The sequence below is a fragment of the Papio anubis genome, chromosome 7 (genome assembly GCF_008728515.1).
Source record: "Papio anubis isolate 15944 chromosome 7, Panubis1.0, whole genome shotgun sequence".
Classification (NCBI taxonomy): Eukaryota; Metazoa; Chordata; class Mammalia; order Primates; family Cercopithecidae; genus Papio; species Papio anubis.
Window position 1 is genome coordinate 121,141,759 of NC_044982.1, and position 9,057 is coordinate 121,150,815.

General features: G+C 47.4%; 1 long non-coding RNA gene across 1 annotated transcript; it reads left to right on the forward strand.

Annotated features, from left to right (window-relative positions):
- The first annotated feature begins 692 nt into the window (after positions 1-692).
- On the forward strand, positions 693-5,574 carry LOC108587068. The gene is made up of 2 exons (XR_001905257.3): positions 693-947; positions 5,349-5,574. It is a non-coding gene; the product is annotated as an uncharacterized LOC108587068 (long non-coding RNA).
- Positions 5,575-9,057: the final 3,483 nt, after the last annotated feature.

Sequence of the window (9,057 nt, forward strand, 5' to 3'; positions counted from 1 at the left end):
GGCTGCCCTGCCCTGCATCCTGTGTGCATAAAAACCCCAGGCTCACCCGGCAGAGAGAGGAGAAGCAGCTGACATTGGAGACTATGGTTGGATGTCGGAGAGAGGGGCAGCTTGATGCCATAGCTTCAGAGAGGAGTCTGGCAGGGACGGCTGGACTTAGGGAAAGATTACCTTCTCGTTCCATCCCCTTTTCAGCTCCCTTTCTCACTGAGAGCCACTTTCGTTGGCAATAAAATCCCCCACATTTACCACCTTCAATTCGTTTGTGAGACCTTATTCCTCCTGGAATCCAGACAAGAACTCGTGTGCCTCGAGTGTGGGCACAAAAGGCTGTCACGGTGACCCTCTACTGAGCTGTTAAGCTGTCTGCAGACAGCAGAGCTAAAGGGGCACTGTAACGCTTCCTCTGGGGCTTCAGGGGCTTCAGGCACCCTCCCTTAGATGCTGCCATGGGCCAGTACAGAGCTCACTCTTGCCGACGCCTAAAAGCACGCACCCTGGCTCCGGCACTTGCTCACCTGTGCTCCCCCTCCCATGACGGGTAGAGCAGAGAGTGAGTGGAGTTCACCCCTATCAGTGCCAGTGCACTCCAGTTCCCACCCACGAAGGGGTCAGGGAACTGTCCTGCTTCACTTGGACCATCTACTTAATATTGTAAACCGTTTCTGTGCTCCCCCGATGCGGGCATTCCTGATCCACCTAACCCAGATCTATTCTTTTCCACAGTAATTGTCATCTTCTAACACTGTACTTAATTACTTATTTACTACATCTACGGCCTGTCTTTCCCAGCAGAATGAAAAGTCCTCCAGGGCAGAGATTTTTATTCATCAGTGTCTTCCAGCACTTACTACCTAGTAGATCTTAAGACAAACGTGTTGAATGAATGCATGAAATAAAAGAAAAGAAGATATAAAGTACTAAGCACAGTACCTGGCCCATAGTAGGTACTTCAAAGCACTTATCTTTGTTATTATTATTGATTGACTGTTAGTATGTATAAAGTGAGTCACATAAAACAAATACGACACTTTTTCTTTTCTTTTTTTTTTTGAGACGGAGTCTCGCTCTGTAGCCCAGGCTGGAGTGCAGTGGCGGGATCTCGGCTCGCTGCAAGCTCCGCCTCCTGGGTTTACACCATTCTCCTCCCTCAGCCTCCCGAGTAGCTGGGACTACAGGCGCCCGCCACCTCGCCTGGCTAGTTTTTTTGTATTTTTTTTTCAGTAGAGGTGGGGTTTCACCGTGTTAGCCAGGATGGTCTCGATCTCCTGACCTCATGATCCGCCCATCTCGGCCTCCCAAAGTGCTGGGATTACAGGCTTGAGCCACCTCGCCCGGCCAACACGACACATTTTAATCTTCCTTACCTTCCCTTGATATCTCTTAAGGCACTAAGGACCTTGCCTTATATGTGCTAAGCACTCACTTCTCTGATGAGATTTCACTCAGCCTTGTGCCCATCTCTATTGCTGTCTACAAGAGCAAGCCAAATTCTGTGCCTCTGATCCCTGTTCCTCTCTGCTCCTCAATATTCAGCTCCCAGGGCTCTGTGACCGGGGTAGAGTGTACATGTGATTAAGGTGACACCACCTTAGTACACTTTATACCTATATACCTTAGTGGCCCCACTGATATGGTTAGGCTTTGTGTCCCCACCCGAATCTCATCTTGAATTGTAGCTCCCATAAATCCCACATGATGTGGGAGGGGCCCAGTGGGAGATAATTGAATCATGGGAATGTTTTCCTCCATACAGTTCTCCTGTTAGTGAATAAGTCTCATGACATCTGATGGTTTTATAAGGGGTTTTCCCTTTTGTATGACTTCCATTCTCTCTTGTCTGCCGCCAGGTAAGACATGCCCTTTGCCTTCTGCCATGATTTTGAGGCTTCCACAGCCACATGGAACTGTGAATCCATTAAACCTCTTTTTCTTTATAAATTACCCAGTCTCTGAAATGTCTTTATCGGCAGCATGAGAACAGACTAATACACCTACCTTACCAGATCTGCTATACAGGGAACTCTGAATCTGGCACCAACTTCTGAAAGACTGTTCAAATGCAAACCACTTCAGCAGTACCGATGCTTGACCCTGAGATAAAATTGTGATAAAAGTCTCCCGGGGTTGGAAAAAACCTGGCTATGTAATCACCATGGCTGGGCTTTGTTTACATAACAGTGTTTGAGAAATGTGTTCAGGACTATTTAAACTCAGACCATTTAAATTCTAAAGAATTCAAAAAATCAAGGTAAACACTTAAAGGATTTCAAAGATTAGCAAAAGACCGGTGCCAGTGACTCATGCCTGCAATCCCAGCACTTTGGGAAGCTGAGGCAGTTGGATCACCTGAGGTCAGGAGTTCGAGACCAGCCTGACCAATATGGGAATCCCAGTCTCTACTAAAAGTACAAAAATTAGCCAGGTGTGGTGGCGGGCGCCTGCAGTCCCAGCTACTCGGGAGGCTGAGATAGGAGAATTGCTTGAACCCGGGAGGCGGAGGTTGTAGTGAGCCGAGATCGCGCCGCTGCACTCCAGCCTAAGTGACAGAGCGAGACTCCACCTCAAAAAAAAAAAAATAGCAAGATAGGAGACTATATAACTTATATAATGTCTATAATGTCTACCTCTCCCTTCTCACCATGATTCTAAGGATTAAGTCACTCTATGTAATTTGTCTGGGGGAAACAAATGCGGGGGATTGGGAAATAGAGTCTCTGTAGGTATATAATGAGATCCTACATCCTGAACTTCCTGGGGGTATCCTCAATATCAAATCTTCTGGCAGTGGCAGACTATGCACCTTGGATTTTTGTTTCTAAAAGTATGGCCATCATTTTAATTCATTGAGATAATCTCCCAAACCTGTTGTGTGTGTGTGTGTATGTGTGTGTGTGTGTGTGTGTGTGTGTGTGTATGACAGGGTCTCACTCTAGAGTGCAGTGATGTGGTCTTGGCTCACTGCGACCTCCACCTCCCAGGCTCAAGTGATCCTCCCATCTCACCGTTCCAATTAGCTGGAATCACAGGGTGCGCCACCACACCCAGCTAATTTTCTTTTTTTTTTTTTTTTTTTTTTTATAGAGACCAGATTTCCCCATGTTCCCAGGCTGGTCTCAAATTTCTGGCCTCAAGTGATCTGCCCGCCTCAGCCTCCCAAAGTGCTGGGATTACAGACATGAGCCATTGCATTCAGCATCCACACTTTTATTTTACAAAGAAGAACAGTGAGGCCAGAGAGGGACTCTCCAGTGCTAAACACAGTTCCTGGCCATAGGTGCTCACTAAACATTTGCTGACTGACTAAGCTTGGGCCAGTGACTTGCTTGTAATTAGCAAGTTCCAGAGTTAGAACTCAAATTCAAGTCTCTTAACCCTGAGTTCAATGTTACCTAGGTTCTCCTCACTCCTATGATAGCTCTATCTCCCCAAGAATGAAGATTTCATGTGCCATAGACCATGTTGTCTCTGTCAGCACTTATCTCCTCCTTAGGCCCTCTCAGCTAGAGACCAGCCAGCTAGCCATGGGCAGCCTCAACTCCACACAGGCTCCAGGCCAATATTGACCCTGGTAGAGAGAGTATTAACAGCCACAGATGCTTCAAGCAGTTGGGTTTGGAATTAAGTGAGCTTCTGCAATCGTGTTGGGGCGTCTGGGTACCAGATATACATTTCCCCAACACCTTTGTTACAGCTATCATGTGACACCATTCTTTTTACAGTCCCTTCTGAAAAAGTTGTCTTGCTCTGAGTGGGGTAGTTCTGCAACCTATCCCCCAACTGATTAGACAGAGGATCAGACCCAAGTCAATGTTGGCCATCTTTGGTTGGTTGGTTGGTTGGTTTTTTTTTTGAGACGGAGTTGTACTCTGTCATCCAGGCTGGAGTGCAGTGGCACGATCTTGGCTCATCGCAACCTTCACCTCCCGGGTTCAAGCGATTCTTCTGCCTCAGCCTGCCAGAGTAGTTGGGATTACAGGCACCCGCCATGACACCTGGCTAATTTTTGTATTTTCAGTGGAGACGGGGTTTCACCATAATGGCCAGGCTGGTCTCAAACTCCTGACCTTACATGATCCACCTGCCTCAGCCTCCCAAAGTGCTGGGATTGCGAGCGTGAGCCACCGCGCCTGGCCAGTGGTGGCCATCTTTATAGGATGGAAATGAGGGAAGCCTGTAGGGTGACAGGACATGATGACACTCACAAATGGACACCTCTTCTACTGCAGAGTGACCAGCGGGCCCCACAAGAGTCACTCTTTAGGAAAGAGTCAGACAGAAGATGTAAGGGATGCTGTGTTGTGCCACCATATCCCTTTCAGGATGCAGGTGCTATTTGCCCAGCCATTGGCATTGTTGGCTATGGACTACCCATAGCTAAGTCTCTGTCTCTGAAGATTGCCCTCAGCTGAGTTATGTCCCTTCCTGAGGAGCAGATAGTATCCAATGCCTAGTGGGAGGACAAAGCCCTGGCTCCTGCTGTCATTGCCACAGACTTCGTAAAGATTACAAAAACAAGAGAAATCTAGCATGGCTGACTCCATCTTGCTTCTAGTCTCACAGGCTGGCTGTCCTTGCTCATTCCTGTGCATAGGCTAAGCTAACCGTGGGAGGAATTTAATTTATGGTTTAACTTTGAAGCAAAGATGATAACAGTCCCTCCCTAAGATGGGTCCCCTCCTCATTTGGAGGCTGAAACAGCCTTTGTAAGATTCATGAAAGGCCATAAGATTAGGACTATGAGAAGGGCCTGAAATCTGCTGAAGTGTAGGCATAGTTTTTATCATCCTTTACTGCTCAGGAGTCATGTAGCCAGAGGTCACAAGATTTGTGGCTTCCCCAACTGCTCCTATAGATAACATCACTGTTATAGAACCTAAGATTGGTCTTTTGAGATATTTTTCAGACTTTTGCATTCTGGTAACTGACTGACCCCACCTGGACTCATGACTCATGACTCAACCGGTCCTGCGGCCCCCACCCAGAGGTGGACTCAGCGCACAAGGACCGTTTTCCACACTCCTGTAATTGCATCCTCAACCAATCAGCAGCACTCATTCTCTAGGCCCCTGCCCACCCAACCATCTGTGAAAAACCCTAACCTCCAAGTCTTCAGGGAGACTGATTTGAGTAATAACTCCATCTTCTACTTGGCCAGTCTTGCATTAATTAAACTCTTTCTTTACTGCAATACTATGGTCTCAGTGAATTGGTTTTATCTGTGCAGGGGGCAGGTAGAACCCATTGGGTGATTACATTGCCTTCATTGGAGGCAACTCTGAAAAGTCATCCCAACTCCAGAATTCCCCCCAAGGTTGGCTGAGGCCCTCATCCCTCTCTCCTTACAGGCATTGATCCTGAGAGTTCTCCCCAGTAAACTTCCAGGATACAAACAGGCACCTCAGAGGCTTTTTCTGAGAGAACTCATCCTAAGACAGTATGGAGCAGACAGGGAAGCTGAAGCCTGGAGACCATCTGAGAAGACGGTGAGCAAAAGCCATGAGGTACCAGACACTACGGTCTCACAGAAGTCATTCCGAGGTCAGGAACCACAGATTAAAAATGAGAAAAAAAGCCGGGCGCGGTGGCTCAAGCCTGTAATCCCAGCACTTTGGGAGGCCGAGACGGGTGGATCACGAGGTCAGGAGATCGAGACCATCCTGGTTAACACGGTGAAACCCCGTCTCTACTAAAAAATACAAAAACTTAGCCGGGCGAGGTGGCGGGCGCCTGTAGTCCCAGCTACTCAGGAGGCTGAGGCAGGAGAATGGCGCCAAACCGGGAGGTGGAGCTGCAGTGAGCTGAGATCCGGCCACTGTGCTCCAGCCTGGGCGTGGCTCTCCGTCTCAAAAAAAAAAGAGAAAAAAAAGTAGATGGGGTCAGAACTCTCAGTATCCTGAACATCAGTTGAAGTAATGAGAAGTTGTTTCCCTTCCTGCCAACCAGAAAGAACCTCAGGACCACACTCAGCCAGGCACCAGAACTGGGCATCTGCCTCATGTCTGTCTTGTCTTTCCACTTCCCACCTTGACCCTTGGACCAGGGACACTCTGCCTACATTTGTCAGCCTCTCCCTTTGAGGAACTGGCCAAAGTTCTCTAAACTCCCAACTTCTGGCTGCAGCCTTGTTCTGAATAAATTGATGACCTAGAACAAAGGTGCTTCCTCCTGTTTGACTCCGAGTACAACATGTTCTCTGGACACTGTGTCTTGACCTCTGCTGGCTGCCCTGGGGCATAGTTTGAGGTGGGGTCATTTTCTCTTGGTCTGTGCCTGCAGGCTCCAGCCCCCTTGCTCTCCCTGTTAACCCAGGATGCTGAGGGTAAGGCCAAGTTCACTCATGTTGTGATACTCTCCTTTTCCTTTCTGACTTTACTTTCACCTCTAAGAAAATACGGACATGGGCCAGGCATGGTGGCTCACACCTGTAATCCCAGCACTTTGGGAGGCTGAGGTGGGCGGATCACCTGAGGTTGGGAGTTCGAAACCAGCTTGACCAACATGGAGAAACCCCGTCTCTACTAAAAATACAAAATTAGCTGAGTGTGGTGGTGCATTCCTGTAATCCCAGCTACTCGGGAGGCTGAGGCAGGAGCATCGCTTGAACTCAGGAGGTGGAGGTTGCAGTGAGCGGAGATCACACCATTGCACTCTAGCCTGGGCAACAAGAGTGAAACTCTGTCTCAAAAAAATTTAAAAAAGAAAAAAAGACAAAATACAGACTTGGCTCCTATGGCCTTAGGGTTTTCAACCCTTATTTCTTGCTTTCTTGCTCTGCATGTTTCTTTAGCAAGAGATCTTCTCAAATTTCAAACATTCATTAGATCTGAACTAAGGGTTATAGAGAACATCTCAATAGTAGCATGAAGTGTTCATATTGAGTCTGAAATATTAGCTCAACTATTTCTTTTTATAACGTAAAAGTTGATGAATCATAAAAGTTGGCTTTTACATGGATTTACTTAAATATTTTTATGATGCAAAAATTTAAACATTTACACACAAAATCATATGAAGCCCCTTATACCCTTCATCTAGCCCAATCAACCTAAAACGTATGTGTTCATTTCTACTGTGTTCAGTTGACTGAGAGGAGTCAACAGACAGTGAATCAACTCATTTACTTGCAGGTAACTGAAGGTCAACCTAAAATGACAACTCCTGATTGCTTTGTTTGATTGACCTGGGTCAGAGTGCTAATTCAGGCAAGCATGGTGGGACTCCCACATTGAACTGGTCTATAAGTGTCAATGATTCTCTCTTCTGCCCATCCCTTGGATCTGTCTCCTTCTATGTAACCCTTGCTTCTCGAGGTTGGGAACCTCAGCTGTCTCTTGCCTATGCAGCTAGATTTTATATATTGAGATTTTAATAGGTTGCCTCCATCCCTCATTTGCTCCTCCCCATTCCTCTCATTTAAACAGAGAGTTATCTCTGAACTATGAAACCTTGAAAAAGGTCTCAGGCAGAGCAGAAGGCAGAAGGAGGTAAAGCTTTCTGGCTTTTGTTCGCCAAATACCCAAGGAGCCTGAGGGAAAATTAGGGAGTTTGCTAAGGAATGAAGGGAAGAAGCCGGTTTGCAGGTATTGATGGTGTTTAGGGACAATAATAGAGCTTCTTGGTGGGGAAGAAGAGGAGAAAGGCCTGAGGGTCTCGGATCAGCCGGGGGCATGGTTCTGCTTCCTGAGAGGTGGCACGTCCCCAGGAAGGAATCTGAGCTGGCTTGTGACTACAAGCAGACTCACAAACGGTGCCTGAATCCCAAACATAACATGAAGATAACAGCATTACTGGGCCCAAAGGGACCATGTGGGCAGGGCCGATGGTTGTCTCAGAGGCACCACATGTCTGATGAGGAGCACATTGCCACCTCCCCGCTATCCCTCTCCCCAACAGTGATCTTGGCACTAGCTGAGATCCTGGAGCTGTGTCACACCACCCCTGCTGCTGAAGTGGGAGAAGAACTCAGGTCAAGTCTCAGCTGGATGGAGGCATTGCTGAGACTCAGTTAAATAACTTGCCCAAGGCACACAGCTACTAACAAGTGGCAGAGCTAGGCCAGGTCTGCCTGTGTTAGCATCCATGTGTTTAATTACGCTGCAGGATTGCAGAAATTCTGTGCCTTCGTACCTCCATCAGCTCCCAGAGGAGCAAATGACACTTTTTTGCCCAGAGGTATGAAGGTAGATCAGATACCCTTTCAAGTGATCTTTCATCCAAGGCAGTTGTGGAGTAGGGTAGGGTAGGCAGAGGCCAGGGTAGGCAGGCACAACCTCCAACTCCCCAAGACTTCCCCATACTCACAGAGCCTTACAACAATGCCAAACCTCAGGTTCCTTGTCTGTGAAATGGAGGTACAACACCTACCCAACTCATAGAGCTCATGGTGGGCAGATGATGGAGATGAAATAAACTGTAATGTACAAATGTCCCAGTTTAGCAATACAGTCAGGAAGAAGAACATTAACAACTAGCACTTCAACCACAGTCCTGAGGCCCTCTTGGAACTTTGAGTGTGGTTCGTTCCTAGAGGCTAAGCTCTCTGGTCCCAGCCTGTGCACAGTCTGTTCCCTTACCTGGAACATCTTGCCCTTTGCAAACTCTTACTGATCTTCTGGTCTCAAAAGATGCCACCTCCTCCGGAGGGCCTTCTGGGGCCATGCCCCACCCAAACATCTGAGTGACACACCCCTTCTCTAGGCAATCCCGACTTGCACTGCTCCTTGAGCACTGAAATCCCCACTCACCAGCCCATCAGCCCACTCCTTTCCTGCTGTGGACTTCCCCCAACTACACTAGAGACCTCATTGAGGGTGGGGGCTGTGTCTTGTTTATGGTTATATTTCTAAGCTCTAGAACAGGACCTCATGCATAAGGGACATTCAGTATTTTAATATTTGTTAAATGAAGAAAGGAACAAATACGCCCTCTGAGTCATCAAAAACAGATTCATTTATGGCCCTAGTAGTTTTTTCTTTCTTTTTCTTTATTTCTTTTTTTTTTTTTTTTTTTTTTTTTTTTGAGACGGAGTCTCGCTCTGTTACCCAGGCTGGAGTG